This window comes from Bombina bombina, chromosome 4, assembly GCF_027579735.1.
Source record: "Bombina bombina isolate aBomBom1 chromosome 4, aBomBom1.pri, whole genome shotgun sequence".
Lineage (NCBI taxonomy): Eukaryota > Metazoa > Chordata > Amphibia > Anura > Bombinatoridae > Bombina > Bombina bombina.
The window spans coordinates 695,028,869-695,047,175 of record NC_069502.1 but is presented as its reverse complement, the minus strand read 5'-3'; the positions used below and the strand labels follow the sequence as shown (position 1 = coordinate 695,047,175).

The 18,307-nt window shown below is 36.3% G+C and overlaps 1 long non-coding RNA gene across 1 annotated transcript; it reads left to right on the top strand.

Annotated features, from left to right (window-relative positions):
* Positions 1-10,239: 10,239 nt before the first annotated feature.
* On the top strand, positions 10,240-10,692 carry LOC128655547 (uncharacterized). The gene is made up of 2 exons (XR_008401843.1): positions 10,240-10,504; positions 10,585-10,692. It is a non-coding gene; the product is annotated as an uncharacterized LOC128655547 (long non-coding RNA).
* The last annotated feature ends 7,615 nt before the right edge of the window (positions 10,693-18,307 follow it).

The window sequence follows — 18,307 nt, the reverse complement described above, 5'->3', positions numbered from 1 at the left end:
GATAAGAATTGTAGAGTGAATCAGGATTTCGCTCAACTTGTAATATCAGTGCAATTAAAACTGCTCGTGGAAACACGATATGGCTTGCGCAAAAATGTTTGTGCCTCACTTGTTAGCTAGCCCTAAGTTATTAAGATGTTAATAAAGTTATATCATGATGAATATTTAAAAGCATTACATGAGAAATGCAGTGTGCAGGGTTTAGTCATTGGATAATTTGTCATGCATTTGATTATGAGGGGAACATTTATCAAAATTGCAGACAAGTAAGTTATAGTTCTCAAGGAGAGAACCTGTCTGTCTGCAATCGCCACTCGCCAGGATCATGTGGCAAAATATATTGCTCCATAAGAGCCCTTGCACAAGCTCTTCCATGAGAGCAGGGAATGTCCACTTGCATTTTCAGGGTGATTTATTTCTCCAGCAGTTTATACTTCTTAAAATGTGGTTCCAGGCTCGCTCATACAAGCCTGCACAGCTTGTATCTATTAGTTGGAAAATAAAAAGAGTTATTAAGAACCTCTTATAGACGTACTCCTGATGTGTTCATTTGAATAGACATCCATTCAGAAATACATAGAATAGAATCATTTATTCACCAAGTATCAAAGTATACAAGTCATTTTTCTTAGTGTAAAAGTTGTAACAAGGTGTCAAAATGATGAAAATGATAAAAAGTTTCAATATTATTAGTATTAATAGTGAAAAACACACTATTTCTATAAAGATACATACTTTTTACAAATATTTATAAGGGTGAAGACTTCTGCCCGTCTGGAGGACCACTTCTGCCAGCTTCGTTAAAGACATCTTGCCGCTTGGATGAAGACTTCTCCCGACTTCGTTGAGGATGGATGTCGGCTCTTCAAAACTGTAAGTGGATCTTCAGGGGGTTAGTGTTAGGTTTTTTTTTTAAGGGTGTATTGGGTGGGTTTTATTTTTAGATTAGGGGTTTAGGCTGCAATAGAGCTAAATGCCCTTTTAAGGGCAATGCCCATCCAAATGCCCTTTTCAGGGCAATGGGGAGCTTAGGTTTTTTAGTTAGTGTTTTATTTGGGGGGTTGGTTGTGTGGGTGGTGGGTTTTACTGTTGGGGGGGTTGTTTGTATTTTATTTTACAGGTAAAAGAGCTGATTTCTTTGGGGCAATGCCCCGCAAAAGGCCCTTCTAAGGGCTATTGGTAGTTTAGGCTAGGTTTTTTTTTTTTTTTTATTATTTTTTTTATTTTGATAGGGCTATTAGATTAGGTGTAATTAGTTTAAAGATCATGTAATTTGTTTTTTATTTTCTGTAATTAGTGTTTTTTTTGTGGTAATTTAGCTAATTGTATTGAATTTAGTTAATTGTATTTTATTTACAGAATTTATTTAATTGTAATGTAAGGTTAGGTGTTAGTGTAAGATAGGTTAGGTTTTATTTTACAGGTCATTTTGTATTTATTTTAGCTAGGTAGTTATTAAATAGTTAATAACTATTTAGTAACTATTCTACCTAGTTAAAATAAATACAAACTTAACTGTGAAATAAAAATAAAACCTAAGATAGATACAATGTAACTATTAGTTATATTGTAGCTATCTTAGGGTTTATTTTATAGGTATAAGTATTTAGTTTTAAATAGGAACTATTTAGTTATTAATAGTAGGTTTTATTTAGATTTATTTTTATTATATTTGTTAGGGGGTGTTAGGGTTAGGGTTAGACTTAGGTTTAGGGGTTAATAAATTTGATATAGTGGCGGCGACGTTAGGGACGGCAGATTAGGGGTTGCGGTAACATTGGGAGCGGGAGATTAGGGGTTAATAAATATAATGTAGGTGGCGGCGATGTTGGGGGCAGCAGATTAGGGGTTAATAAGTATAATGTAGATGTTGATGATGTCGGGGGCAGCAGATTAGGGGTTAATAAGTGTAAGATTAGGGGTGTTTAGACTCGGGGTTCATGTTAGGGTGTTAGGTGTAAACATAAAATTTGTTTCCCCATAGGAATCAATGGGGCTGCGTTACAAAGCTTTACATTGCTTTATTGCAGGTGTTAGGCTTTTTTCAGCCGGCTCTCCCCATTGATCTCTATGGGGAAATCGTGCACGAGCACGTACAACCAGCTCACCGCTGACTTAAGCAGCGCTGGTATTGGAGTGCGGTATGGAGCTCAATTTTGCTCTACGCTCACTTCTTCCCTTTTAATCCTGGGGTTTAGGAAAACCTGTAATACCAGCGCTGTAGGTAAGTGAGCGGTGACAATAATGTGCAAGTTAGTACCGCACCCCTCATAACACAAAACTGGTAATCTAGCCGATAATTTTCCTTAAGGATTTTTAAAATAATAACAGAGGATCTCTGAAGTATCATTTTAAATTAAGTCATGATGAAGGGGTTACATTTACTGTCTCTTTAAATAGCATTTCAATAAGTGATAAGAACTCTTCAAGAACAAATTCACATTGGGTTTTTTTCTAACAATCTAATGCTAAATTAAATGCTTTAGGGATAGATTAGAAGTGAAGCGCTAACTGTTGAGCATGTGCAATTGCATTTTATGCTCGTCGGGTTAGAGCGTCTGAAAACCTTGCTTATAGGGTAGTGCGTTAAACACATAAAATACATTCAAAATTACAGTTACACTCATATAATCACTATATTTTAAAAATTAGTCACATAAATATTTAAAAAAAAGTTATATGTTATAAGGTACATGGTGTATGACTGAAAAGGGCTATAATGTATATAATATCTATATATATACATGATTAAATATGTGTATTTAAGTATTTATGTTTTTTACTGTATATATACTGTACATATTTCACATTCCAATGTTTTTCCCATATAGATATATAGGGATATATATATATATATATATATATATATATATATATATCTTATTTACATTACCATTATCAGATGTACAGCTCTGGAAAAAATTAAAGGGACAGTCCAGTCAAAATTAAACTTTCATGATTCAGATAGGGCATGCAATTTTAAACAACTTTCCAATTTACTTTTATCATCAAATTTGCTTTGTTCTCTTGCTAAAGCTAAACCTAGTTAGGCTCATATGCTAATGTCTAAGCCCTTGTAGGCCGTCTCTTATGTGAATACATTTTGATAATTTTATTTAAAGCTAGAGGGCAATAGTTCATGTGTGCCATGTAGATAACATTGTGCTCACGCCTGTTGCGTTACCTAGGAATCAGCTCTGATTGGCTAAAATGCTAGTCTTTTAAAAGAACTAATAGAATGGGGCAGTCTGCAGATGCTTAGACACAAGGAAATCACAGAGGTAAAAAGTATATTAATATAACGTGTTCGTTATGCAAAACTGGATAATGGCTAATAAAATAAATAAAATAAATATTTCTGTTTTATTCTATAAACTACTGACAAAATTTCTCCAAATTCCAAATAAAAATATTGTCATTTACATCATTTATTTGCAGAAAATGACAACTGGTCAAAATAACAAAAGAGATGCAATGTTTTCAGATCTCAAATAATGCAAAGATACAAAGTGCATATTCATTTTTAAACAGCACACTAATGTTTTAACTTAGCAAGAGTTCAGAAATCAATATTTGGTGGAATGACCCTGATTTTCAATCACATATTTTATGCGTCTTGGCATGGTCTTCAGCAGTCTTTCACATTGCTGTTGGGTGATTTTATGTCACTCCTGGTGCACAAATCCAAGCAGCTTGGCTTTGTTATATATACCAAATATATGTTTGAAGACTTGTGACCATCCATCTTCCTCTTGAGCTCATTCAAGAGGTTTTAAATGGAGTTTTCAATGGAAAAAAAAATCAGAATTGTGGAACATTTTTAGAGCAGAAGGAAGCAAGTTTTCTTGTACGTGGCTTGATTCATTCGTCTAGCACAAAAATAAATCTGCTTGATTCCAGCCCTGCTGAACTAACCCTAGGTCATAACCGATCGTCCACCAAATTTCACAATGGATGCAAGACACTTTGGCTTATACGCCTCTCCAGGTTTTTGGGCAAAGATGAAAATTGGACTCATTAGAGAAAATGACCTTACGATTTAATCCTTATGGTATTTTGCAAACCTCAGCCTTCTTTGCTTCTCATTGATGAAGGGCTTTTTCTAGCTTTGCATGACTTCAACCCTTCCCCTAGGAGCCCGTTTTGATCTGTCCTTGCAGTGCACTTCACCCCAGATGTGATTTTCCATTTGCTATTCTTTTTGTAGGTCACTTGAGGTCATCCTAGAGTTATTGAGTGACAGTTGAATGAGTTGGTGGTCATCCCGGGCAGTGGAGTGTCATTTTCGCCCTCTGCTGGTCTGTAGCTTTGTTATCCCCAATGTCTGCTCCTTTACCTCTTTCTTATGAACCGTCATCTTGCTCTCTGTATCCCATTGCCAGTAAATCCAGAATTAAACCCTTCTTTTCCTTACTCAAATTTTTTCTTACAAGTGATTACTTGGGGTGAACAGAGGATAGATACTGGAGAGACTGTGACAAATACATTATTTGAACTGTACCTTCCTGATTTCCATTTAAGCCAAAGGGAAGATTCTGTTCTTGCTAGACAATATAGAAGGTAGTGAAAATCTTTCAAGATGTATTAGATACACAAGGTGTAATACATTTTCCTCATTTTGAATTGGCAAATGATATATTGCACAGAGTACTCAAGAATATGCAATCATTGGAGGTTTTTAGAAAAATGTTGGTCCCTAAAAAGTTTGTAAAGGCGGTATTTACTCTAGCTCATACTTTTCCATAGAGTGGTCACTTTGGTAGGGACAAAATGATGGATCGCATTTTGTCAAGGTTCTTATGGCCAGGAGTACATAGAGATGTTTCTGAGTTCTGTGAAACAAGCTCTGAATGTCAGTTGACAAGCCAGAATGGACAAAAACCAGCCCCATTAGTACCCGTACCCTTGGTTTCAGTTCCTTCTGAAAGAATAGGGATAGACTTCATAGGACCATTAGAACCCTCTGCAAAAGGATATAAGTTTATCCTGGTAGTTGTAGATTATGCAACAAGATTTCCAGAAGCATTCCTTTGAGAACAACAACTACTAAACAGGTTGCAAAAAAACTACTTGAGCTGTTTTCAAGTTTTAGTCTTCCCCAGGTAATATTACCAGACCAAGGAACACATTTCATGTCTAAATTGATGCAGGATGTCCTAAATCTTCTGGAGGTTAAATCTATTCAGACATCTGTCTATCATCCACAGACAGATGGACTGGTAGAAATATTTAGAAATATTACAGTCAAAAAAAGAGAAAGATTTGACCACAAACAGGATGCATCTAAATAGCATCAAATTTACATGGAGTGGCGATTTAGGTGATATAATTAAAATATATCTTTTATTAAAAAAATTTTAAAATAGAAGAAGTAAAATTAAAAACACAAATAGAATAAGGACATGTGATAATAATAATACACTTGGTTAAATGTAAATTAGGTTTGTTATTGCTCTGAAGTTATGAACTTGTAGAATTATTTACATAAGTGAATCCGATCCTGGTTACTAAATAAATGTGTTGGAAATAAATATCATGTTTATTAGTATTGCTAATACTCAGCTAGTCTTTATTCATGATATATAGAACTATTCATTGTACACTCTTATAGGGTTCACAAAAATATATGATAATTCAGTAAGGATAAACTTTAATAATTTGCAAGTTGATTAACAGCGGTTTGTTATGAATTCTACAGTTGCAATGTACTTAATATTAATGAACTTTACCCTTTTAGGATTTTAGGGTTGTTTTTTTAGAGCTCAATATCTCTTTAATTGAATCAATTTAAGCATCAGTGAGGTGATATGCTTGAGATTAGAGGACTCTAAAATACCGCTGGTCTAGCTATTTTTCTGCTCATGAGAAATTATTCAGTTGTAGCGGATGGAATGGTTTCAATAATGATTATATCATGTTAATACATTTATTTATAAATGTTGATATTATGTAATTAGCATTTCAATATATACTCTTAAAATTTCACAAGGTTTTGTTAATTGGCAAGAAGAGCACTATTACTTGTTTGTATCTTATTGAATTTTAACATGACTTACTTTCTCATTCGTAACCACCCCTTTATAAATATTGGTAGTGATGTTTAGATTAATTGTGTCAAATCAAAAGGCTCAGGTGGGTTAAACTTCGACATTGATATTACAGAACAGAAGCGCAGGCAAGTACTTCTGACATCATGTCATGAGATGCAGGACACAGCATATAAGGTACAATGCTATTTTATTGCAAAGCATAGAAGTAAACAGCTTGTACAACACATCTAATTTAGTCACTGCAACATAGACTATATTGGCTGTAAGCCACGCCCCATCTAGTGACGTCACACTCCCACTCTCATCACAATAATCATCTATTATATTTTTTTATATATCTAGGTATAGATATATACTTTACCAAAAAAACATCAGATGTATATAGAAATATCTAGTATTTATGAATAAATAGAACATATTCTTCTATGTGAAGAACATTAGAATGTGAAATATTAATATTTTTATATTGGATCAGCGTACTTTTGAAAATGTGATCAGGTTTATGTGCGAGTCGGGTGTTTTTTCTCTTTTTTTTTCTCCATTGATGTCTACGAGGAATACGTTAACATGGTCACAATATTTGAAGTTTGGCTTTTTGCGTGCATCTGGTTAGCTTTTGAGCGAAAACTTTTTACTTTCAACGTGTAATAGTACCACTACCTGATGCACGTAAAAGGCAAACTTCTAGCGGGGTTAGTGCGTAAGGGGGAGTGATAAATAGTGCTCCACTTGTAACCTAGCCCTACATTGGGTAATGAATGGCACAAATAGTTTATCACCCCCGATTGTTTTATATAATTGTTTTCTTCCTTTTGCATAAGGATTGATCTATCTGTCTCTTTAAAGGGACAGTCTACTCCAGAATTTTGATAGTTTAAAAAGATAGATAATCCCTTTTTCACCCATTCCCCAGCTTTGCATAACCAACACTGTTCTTTTTATACACATATTACCTCTGTGATTACCTTGTATCTAAGCCTCTGCAGACTGCCCCCTTACCTCAGTGCTTTTGTCAGATATGTTGTTTAGCCAATAAGTGCAGACTCCTAAATAACTTCACGGCAGTGAGCACCATTTTTATCTATATGACACACATGAACTAGTACTGTCTAACTGTTAAAAACGTTAAAAATGCTCTGAGCTAAGAGACGGTTTTCAACGGTTTTAGAAATCAGTTTGAGCCTACCTAGGTTTAGCTTTTCAAAAGTACCACCAAGGGAACAAAGACATTTTGATGATAATAGTACAATGGAAAGTTGTTTAAAATTATATGCCCTATCTGAATCATGATAGTTTATTTTTTTCTAGACTGTCTCTTTAACCTTGAGGCATATATCCTCAATCAATAAATTTATTTTAATGATTGTGTTTCAAAATCATAAAGCTTTTTTGGGGGGATATTTATTTTCCAGTTGACATGATGGCAACTAGTATTATGACTAATTATTTGCATGACCTGGTTTAAAATATGTCTATGTTTTTAAATTTTTGCCTTCAACACTAATATCTTGATCCAGAAAGCTGATTTTATGCTCACTAGATTCAAATTTAAATTTGAGATTTTTATTATTGGAATTCATTCTTCCAAAAATCTACCCTAAGCTGTCCTTAGAACCATTCAAAAGGATAAGAATATCATCTATTTTGCACCAATTTAGGACCAGGCTTGTCTCATAGTCATGCTCAGAGATAAAATTATTCTCCTAATAGCCCATGAACAGATTAGTATAACTCTGGGCAAACCTGGTCCCCATAGCCGTTCCACACAACTGATGAAAAAAATTACACTGGAGAGAAAAAAAAATTGTGAGTCAGGATGAATCAAAAACAATTGAGAATAAATGAATTGTTGTTCCAATTTTATATATGCATCTTCATTAAGATAATAGTCTACTGGGACAGTGGCAGGGAGGTGAAATTTCAACATCCTTAGTGACTACATAAGTTCAGAAATAAAACAACTTTTATTATGGACACCATTTTAATGAATCCAAATTAAAAAATATAGATCCCCTTTGGGGACACAATTATTAACAGCAGAGAAGTTAAGTAAAAGAAGCCCTGTAGCTAACAGTCGTAGCTCATGAATGATCAAAATCCTCCAGATAAAAATAACCAAACCCCCATTACTTAGCTTAGTAGTTTATATTTGTGCAACCATGTAATTTACTCTATTTTATAAATCTATACTATATAATGAAAAATATTAATTGTCTATGAATAAATATTTAACACATATAATTGGGAAAAAAAAATAATAAAACACGTATACCTGAACACCTGAACCTTATATAAAACCAATTATATTACATTATGGTTTAGGTTTACTGAAAGCAAAATATACCACATTGTTTAAAATTAAGCTTTAGAGATGTACTTATACTGCTGAATGCCTCATTTTGCTTGCCAGCTGAGGCTTAGCAGCCATTCAGTTTATCCGCAATAAGCAAAATACTCAGCATAAAAGGTCTAAGATCAGTGACCAGTTTAACCAGTCTGAAAGTAAAATGAGCATACCTGTAAAGTGGTTGACTATAGAGAAAACATGCTTAGGTATTGTGTAGGATCCCAGATCTGAGAACATTCAAGCATTTTTTTAATATATAGGAACCATGAATAATACAAAATAAAAGAATGTTACATATTTTAAACACTTTTTACAAAATAAAGCTAAACAAAATAACCAAAAATGTCATCATTATCAACACTATCATAAATATAACAAACAAGTTTAATTATTGCTACATTTTCTATTATGCTTCAACCCCTAAATTATATAGTCCTCTTGTAGTTTTAGTAGCCATTCAGTGTATAGTCTGAATAATGTTTGCTAGCAAGAAGGTTACATGTTAACATCACATGTTGTCAGGTTTATGCCTGTCTTACTGCCAATTTAACTAATCTCCAGTATCCCCATAAATACCAGCTTCCCACTTACCTCCTTGCTTGGTATTGTTCATTTTGCAACTAACTAAGCTGCATTCTGATTAGCTCTCCAGCACCAGAGTATCACGCCTGTTTCAACCATTCTTCCTGTCTGAACTCTACACAGCGCAACCGGATCTGCCGCCTCTGTGACGTCACACGCCAAGCAGAGCGCTTGCAATCTCTCCTCTCTAAGCGAAACTGCTTCATCCGAGCTGCCCTGAAAACACTGTTCTACCTAAACCCTTTTGCCTCAGATTACCAGGTACTAACTATACGCATTACTTGTTTACTCATGTATTATTTGGCCAATCCTAATTTTTCTACTTTGCGCATAAAATCAGCTTAATTTTGTGTTACTATTTTTTCTCTGACTTCTAGCTCACAGTCAGGTTGCGGTTTCAATGTCTCCCCGCTAATGCTTGTGAAGCCTTACCTACCTGTGAGCCATTATTCATATATCAACTGCAAACTGTGTCTGTTGTGCTTTTACACATTGCTTTGGGGTAATGCCTATGTAACTGCTCTTTGTACACAATTCGCTACAACTACTTAATATACTGCTAACTCAGTGGCTGTGGTCCAATCCATACTCTGTTTTGTTGCAGGCATACTTGTGAGCCTGACAGAAATACCAAGCCAAAAAGATAAAATGGACCCAACTGAAATGGCCTCACACATACAAACGCTTACTACTAAAGTTGATCTCCTTACTGAAGGACTTAACACACTTAAGTTAGAAAATGACAACTTAAAAACATACATTAAAGAAGTTGTGGAGAGGAAACCCCCTCCACAAGAACCGCATATCAGCTACCCAGAACCCTTCTCTGGGGACAGAAAGGTTTTTAGAGAATTTAAAAACTCATGCTACCTATTGTTTACCCTTAAGCCTTTCACTTACCCCAACGATAGGGTAAAATGTATGACTACAATTTCCTATCTCAGAGCTAAGCCCAGAGCATGGGCAAATACTTTCCTCGAACATAATGATGATATCCTCAATTCTCTAGACTCCTTCTTCTCTGCTTTAGCACAAATTTATGAGGACCCCTTCAAACAACAAACAGCTGAAAATGCTATGAGGTCCCTAAAGCAGAGGAAGAGAGAGGAAGAGGAATATATAGCAGAATTTAAGAGGTGGGCCCCTGACACCCAGTGGAACAACTTGTCCCTTCGTAACCAATTTAGGCTAGGACTCTCTGAGGCCATTAAAGATGAGTTGTCACGTACTCAAATACCACCAACGCTAGAACAGCTCATAGACCTCAGCATTAGCATTGATAGGAGACTTAGGGAAAGACATCACGAAAGATCCACCCATGATTCACACCTTAGGCAAAAACCCACACCAACTACTGTCAATACATACCCTAAATCCCTACCGGAACCAATGGATATCGCTTTCTTGCGGGGACCCCTAAGTACTCAGGAGAAGCTAAGACGTAGGTCTCTGAACTTATGCATGTACTGTGCCGCAGATGATCATGGGGTAAAGGACTGTCCAAATCTTCCCCGTCAGAAAAAGGGTAAGCAAAACACACCCTCTTGTTCTATTAAAACTGTACTAAAATCTAGCCATTACTTCAATATGCCTCTTGTATTACAGTGGGACCAATCACGAGTGAACGTTCAAGGGATTATTGACTCAGGAGCCTCCCTTTCATACTTGGATGTGAATTTCTGTAACATAAATAAAATACCCCTTCTCAAGAAATTGTGTCCTGTTCCTTTAAGGGGTATAGATGGTGAACTCTTGTCCTCAGGACCTGTCTTATATGAAACCATTCCTATTCTCATGTCAACCCCCTGTAACCATAGAGAATTTGTTAAGTTTGATGTAATCACATCCCCTGATTTTCCTCTAATTTTAGGCTTAGAGTGGCTCAGGCAACACGACCCTTGTATCTCTTGGTCCTCACTTTCAATTCAATTTAACTCTAGTTACTGTAAATCCACCTGTTTCCCACACTTACTTCTACAGCCACCTACAGATTCTCACATACCTATTGTCCCTCCAGAATATCAAGAATTCTCCCATGTATTCAGTAAAACTGAATCCGAAAATCTCCCTCCACACAGACCATATGACTGCCCTATAGATTTACTTCCTGGAGCAGTCATACCCTGTGGACATATTTTTCCACTGTCTAAACCAGAGCTACAACACCTAAGAACCTATCTTGATGATAACTTGAAAAAGGGTTTCATCAGACCCTCAACCTCTCCATCCGCCGCTGGAATCTTCTTTGTGAAAAACAAAGATGGTTCGCTCAGACCGATAGTCGACTACAGACAACTGAACAAAGTTACTGTAAAGAATCGCTACCCCCTACCCCTCATATCCGAATTAATAGAGCGTCTAGAGGGATCCAAAATTTTTACCAAGCTGGATCTCCGTGGAGCTTATAATTTGATCAGAATGCGGGCAGGAGATGAATGGCTGACGGCATTCCGTACACGGTATGGGTTGTTCGAATATGTCGTCATGCCATTCGGCCTCTGCAATGCTCCTGCCACATTCCAGCATCTGATCAACGACATTTTCAAGGATATTTTGGACTCCTTTGTGGTAATATATCTGGACGATATTCTCATTTTTTCTAAAACCCTAGCAGAACATAAGAATCATGTCCGCCAAGTTCTCACACGCCTACAAAGTAATTCATTGTTTGTGAAAGCAGAAAAATGTATTTTCCATACCAACAGCATCCCCTTCCTCGGATACATTATATCTGACAAAGGCATATGCATGGATAACAATAAAATCCAGGCAGTTCTGAACTGGCCGATTCCTACCACTAGGAAAGAGGTCCAAAGCTTCCTTGGATTCGCAAACTTTTATAGGAAGTTTATTAAGAACTATTCCATGCTCGCAAAACCCCTTACTAATTTAACCAAATAGAACATCAAATTTGCATGGACACCCTGCGCTCAAACTGCTTTCGACCATCTAAAAACAAGTTTCACTACAGCTCCAATACTCAGATATCCTAACACAGAATTACCTTTTGTATTGGAAGTCGATGCATCTGACTTCGCTCTTGGCGCAGTCCTGTCACAAAGAGATGCATTCCAACAACCTCTACATCCAGTCGCCTACTACTCCAGGACTCTAACTGACGCAGAGAGACAATACCCGATCGGCGAAAAAGAGCTTCTTGCAATCAAAGCAGCATTCAAACAATGGAGACACTTACTTGAAGGCTCCACTACACCCACCATAGTATATACGGATCACCGTAACTTGCAATACCTGAAGACCACCAGAACTCTTTCAGCACGCCAAGTACGTTGGAATCTATTCTTCTCTAGGTTCAATTACCTCATCACTTACCGGCCTGCCAATAAGAACGGAAAGGCAGATGCTCTATCACGTTTGCCAGGTATTGAACATCACTCGCCTACCCCTCAATTGGTTATCCCCAAGGAAAACATTCTTCTCTTCTCAGTTGACACTACTACATACCTACGGACAGAACAAACTAAAGACACAACAATACCTGTTAACTTATTACTCAAGAACTCAGATGGTCTCTATTGCTACCAGGGCAAGATATACATCCCACCATCACTTCGCAACCAGCTACTGAAATCTGTTCATGATTCACCCATGGGGGGACACTGTGGCATAACTAAAACCAAGGAACTAATACTCAGATCCTATTGGTGGCCAACTATCACATCTGATGTGGCCATGTACATTAACTCCTGTTATGTTTGTACTACTACAAAGAGGATTAAAAGACCACCTTTCGGTTTGTTACTATCTATTCCTACTCCGGATAAGCCATGGCATCACATTGCTCTCGACTACATCGTGGACTTACCATACTCTAGTAATTACACAACAATTTTAGTCGTTGTGGACTTATTCAGCAAAATGCTTCACCTGATACCATATCACAAGTTACCTACAGCTGCTGAAACCATACATCTACTAATGACTAACGTATTTAAATTACATGGCTTGCCCTCTAACATCCTCACAGATCGTGGATCGCAATTCACCAGTGCCCTATGGTCTGCCTTCTGCGAACAATTCTGCATCGAGAAGAGATTATCTTTCTCATATCATCCACAGACTAACGGGCAAACTGAGCGGTGCAATCAGTGGGTGGAACAGTTTCTACGCTCTTACTGTCATACTGCACAAAACACTTGGTCCCAATACCTCCATTATGCCGAATTTGTATTTAACAATACTGTACATTCCACTACCAAACAGACTCCTTTCTATGTTAACTACGGGTTTCACCCCAAATTTCAATTTCTCCCTGAAAAAATTCCAGATCACCCACATATTTCCGATCTCACCTCCTCCATTGTCACCAACTTTGCAACCATCAAACAAACCATTGACACTGCTAAAGTTGTGCAAAAGAGGTATTATGATCGTAAACATATTCCTCCTCCTGCTTATTCTGTTGGTGACCTTGTGTGGCTTTCCACCAAAAATCTACGTTTATGTACACCCTCAAGGAAACTCTCACCTTTGTTCATAGGTCCGTTTCCCATCCAGCGCATCATCAACTGTAATGCTGTCCGTCTCACACTACCTCCCACGCTCAAGATACACCCTACATTCCATGTATCTTTGCTTAAACCCTATAAACATCTACGTGATCATCCAACTGGACAATCCCTACCTCCGGTCTCTATTGACCCAAACATGGAGTATGAAGTAGAGAACATCCTAGATTCTAGAAGACGAAGAGGCATTCTACAGTACCTGATTAAATGGAAGGGTTATTCCTCAGAACATAACTCCTGGGAACCATCATCCAACATATCAGCTCCTAGACTCATCTCCAGATTCCATCAACGCAACCCTGACCGTCCCGCTTCTTGAGCACCGGAGTTGCTCTTTGGTGGGGGAGTCATGTCAGGTTTATGCCTGTCTTACTGCCCCTTTAACTAATCTCCAGTATCCCCATAAATACCAGCTTCCCACTTACCTCCTTGCTTGGTATTGTTCATTTTGCAACTAACTAAGCTGCATTCTGATTAGCTCTCCAGCACCAGAGTATCACGCCTGTTTCAACCATTCTTCCTGTCTGAACTCTACACAGCGCAACCGGATCTGCCGCCTCTGTGACGTCACACGCCAAGCAGAGCGCTTGTCAGCTCTCCTCTCTAAGCGAAACTGCTTCATCCGAGCTGCCCTGAAAACACTGTTCTACCTAAACCCTTTTGCCTCAGATTACCAGGTACTAACTATACGCATTACTTGTTTACTCAGGTATTATTTGGCCAATCCTAATTTTTCTACTTTGCGCTGTCAGTATATTTATGAAAATCTTAGTAGTGCTATCCAAATAATATATAAGTTTATGGCAGGGTTACAAACACAATAAAAAAAAAATAGAAACCCTAATTAACCATGCATCTACTAGACCATACAATTAATATAAATACCTGAACTCTTTTATTTAGTTAATATCCATGAACATATTGAACTATATTTGCAATAAAAGGAAACTAAATAAAATTTATATGCGTTAAAACCAACTCTTAAGATATGCTATCCTTCTTAAAAACCCAGAACAATATACCTTCACAATTCAGCCTTATGTATCTAACACAATGGGACTAAAAACCTTTAACATCCAAGCAATACAATTCTAAACAGTGTTTATAAAACAATAGGATAATATATATATTCTGCTATTTAACTGCAATTTATCCTAATACAAAATTAACTGACAATATCAGAACTTGCATAGATGAGTTACTTGGTCCATCAGACGCAGATTTAAACAATATATATATATAGGCTGTGAAATGCTAACTTGAAAAAAAAAACCACACTGCTTCTTTAAATCTATTAAATACAAATTAACTATGCATATAACTTATCTTACAAAACCTTGAATACGTTACCAAAGTAAAAAGCAGTCGATATCCAATATTCCTTGGTAGGAATTATTTTACCTCAGATCACCAATAAGTGTATATCGCAATCAATGAGAAGGGTAGATTAGCTTTGCTCAAGTAAAGTGGTATCTCACGCCCAGCAGGAACCAGTTACAAGTTTTAGCTTCAGCAGAAAATCTGTTCCTTTCTCTCCATTGCATTCACTTTTTATTTGGTTTTTCCATCATTGGTAAATTGTGGGTGGCCCTGCGGGAGCTGACCTTCCCATTGGTTATCTGGGAAGTCTAAATCGGATTGGCCCTTGGAAATTTCATTTTTAACAGCCAGAGAGAACCTTCTGGCTGTAGTTCTCACAACATAACACCAGGTGGCAGCACAAACAGACACAGCAACATTTGAAACAACTTAAGTCAGTATTTCTATGAAATGGTTATTAATTTTATCATAATTTACTGCGACAACTATTCATAATATTTGTTTTGGATAAGTTATATCTTAATGAATTTTCTGATCATTTTGATATGAAACATCACATATCTAACATTATATTAAAATAATTTATATTTCATTTAGCCTAATAGAAAATTTATATCTCAGTCATATCACATCAAAGTAACTTCCATATCTTCATCTCACTATATTTTAAGAGATGTATTTAAAACTTTATAAACATTTGTTTCACATTTATATGATATGACATTTCATTTCATTCAGGCATTCCATCTCTTTCTAAGTGCATAGATTGATGCTCATGATCAATGGTTGTCTGCAATAAAAATAGAAATAATTATTAGAGATGATCCAAGCATTTATATGTCTATGGTCCATAAGTATTTATTTATATTCTTAAAAACACAGAGGCTAAGTAAGATCTTTCATGTTTTCAAAAAAAAAAAAAAATATATATATATATATATATATATATATATATATATATATATACATATATATGCACATTCATTTCTATGTAGATTTGAGATTATCTGTCTGAAAAATATAAGCAAAACAGAGGTTATTACACATTTTTGACTGACTAAAACAGTTACCTCCCAAGCTTAGTAAATATCCATGTAATAATAGAGAATTAGACAATTTTCCATTTCTATATTTGATACATTCTGAGGCATGCATTCAAATAGAAAAAAAAAATTAATTGATGTCTATTTGCTGCCTGCTTATGTGAGTTTCCAGAGTCACACCTTAGCATTTGTCTGTGTTTTTCAAGGCCTCCATTGCTCCACATGGGGTCAATCCATGAGGAGTTGTAAATGTCTTTAAAACAGCATATTTCCTGTTTAGCCAGCAGTGCAGATGTGTATTTGATAATTAACACCCATGTGCATAAAAGCTGCCTCTCCACGACCCTGATCAGCTCCAAAAGGGTAACCCAGACATTTCGTCTCCATATATTTGCCTGTATCCTGAAACTGTGTTATATTTTAGTTCCTTGTTAAATTATACAATTGCATAATTTAACATATTGAGTGTGTGAGATCTCCCAGAGATAATCCTTTGTTCTACAGACCATGTTCACATCCACAGATCTATCAAATAAAGACAAATATACCTCTATATATTATTTAATAATATTTCAAATACCTTGACAGCGCATAAAATCAGCTTAGTTTTGTGTTACTATTTTTTCTCTGACTTCTAGCTCACAGTCAGGTTGCGGTTTCAATGTCTCCCCGCTAATGCTTGTGAAGCCTTACCTACCTGTGAGCCATTATTCATATATCAACTGCAAACTGTGTCTGTTGTGCTTTTACACATTGCTTTGGGGTAATGCCTATGTAACTGCTCTTTGTACACAATTCGCTACAACTACTTAATATACTGCTAACTCAGTGGCTGTGGTCCAATCCATACTCTGTTTTGTTGCAGGCATACTTGTGAGCCTGACACATGTACAATTAAAAAAACCACATTGTACTAATTTGTTTTCATTGTTATATCTAAAAAAGGAGTGTTTCTCAATGAATTACAGTTAGCGGCATAACTAGACCACAGTGGGCCTTATGGCAAAGGCTATGGTAGGCTCTCAATTTCAATAGCATACATTCTTGTTTTTTACCATCAACAATCAGCTACATGGGAGCAAGATTGAATACTTTTATACATCTGTACTCATCCATCCCCCTTGGATAGTCAATGCTAGCGAATATGAACTTGCACAGCCTTCAAATCATTTTTGGTACAACATAATAGTTGGCCATCTTGGGAAACTCACCACTTTATTTGTTAAGCAAATCCATACACAATCTATAAAGTGTGAGACCTGGTTTGCAGAGGGTACACAGAGGGGCCAAACATGATCGGTGGAACTGTAGCCAGACTAGATTAGTGGGCCCAGACTTATTGCAGAGCCAGATATGCTTTTCATATATGTGGGCCCGCTCTCAATTGAGATCACTGAGACCCCTATAGTTACACCCTTAATTGCATTATTATGTTTTCTTTTTTAAATAATGAATGTTTGAAATAATGCACATTTATGCAATGGTAATATGTGAGTTGTCTCTATGACCCAATGAATAAAAGATACCAGGTGCACAAATATACCTGTATATTTTTCATTAATTTCCTTTGCAATTTAAAGAACAAATTTCTGCTTTATCTTTTTTTTTCATACAAAGCATAGTTTAATATGTTTGATTTTTTGCTAATTCATATGTATGATTACCCCCTCCTGGAAAAATGTATGCCTGAAGAAACAACATTTTTTCACCCAAGAAACATGTTGCATGTATATTAAAGTTTTAAGGTTTTATTCATATCTTTGATATGATATTGTGTGTTTGGGGTGTGCACTCATCCTATTCTCCATTACACTAATATCATTTGGATCCGAAGTTTGATCTCTCTTCAGAACATCCAACAGTTGGTGAATCCTCACGAGTTAGTCGATTGGCTTCAACAAGCTGATTGTACAAAAACTGCATGGGCCATTGGTGAGATATCCAAGTAGCTGCATACTAGAGTAGTGCACTCTCATGAGGAAGCTGTATTACCGAGATCACATCTAGCTGACTGCTGCAAACGTCAGCCTGCCATTATAGTACCTTCTTCAAAGGTGTGACACCTTACTTGTGAGTTGCATTTTTATTAATTTCCAATATATTAATTGCAAATCACCTAAGCTGAAGCTGTGATTGGCAGCCTGAGTATAACATTTTTTTAATTCACAGCATCATAAATCAAATATTTGACTAGAGATGTATAACTAATCAATACAAAAATACATTTAGTAAATGTAGAAAAGGTATATTTTATTTATTGCCATATCCAAATGTATATGTTACAGATACTTATTATTTATTTTCAGTGCAATGTAGCTTAGTGGAGATAGCTCAGCATGCTAAGGCACTGTGGCTGAGCTCTGTAGCAACCCAAGGGTTGAAGGTTCGATCCCCAGTGAGGTCCACTCAGCCTTCCATCCTTCCGAGGTCGATAAA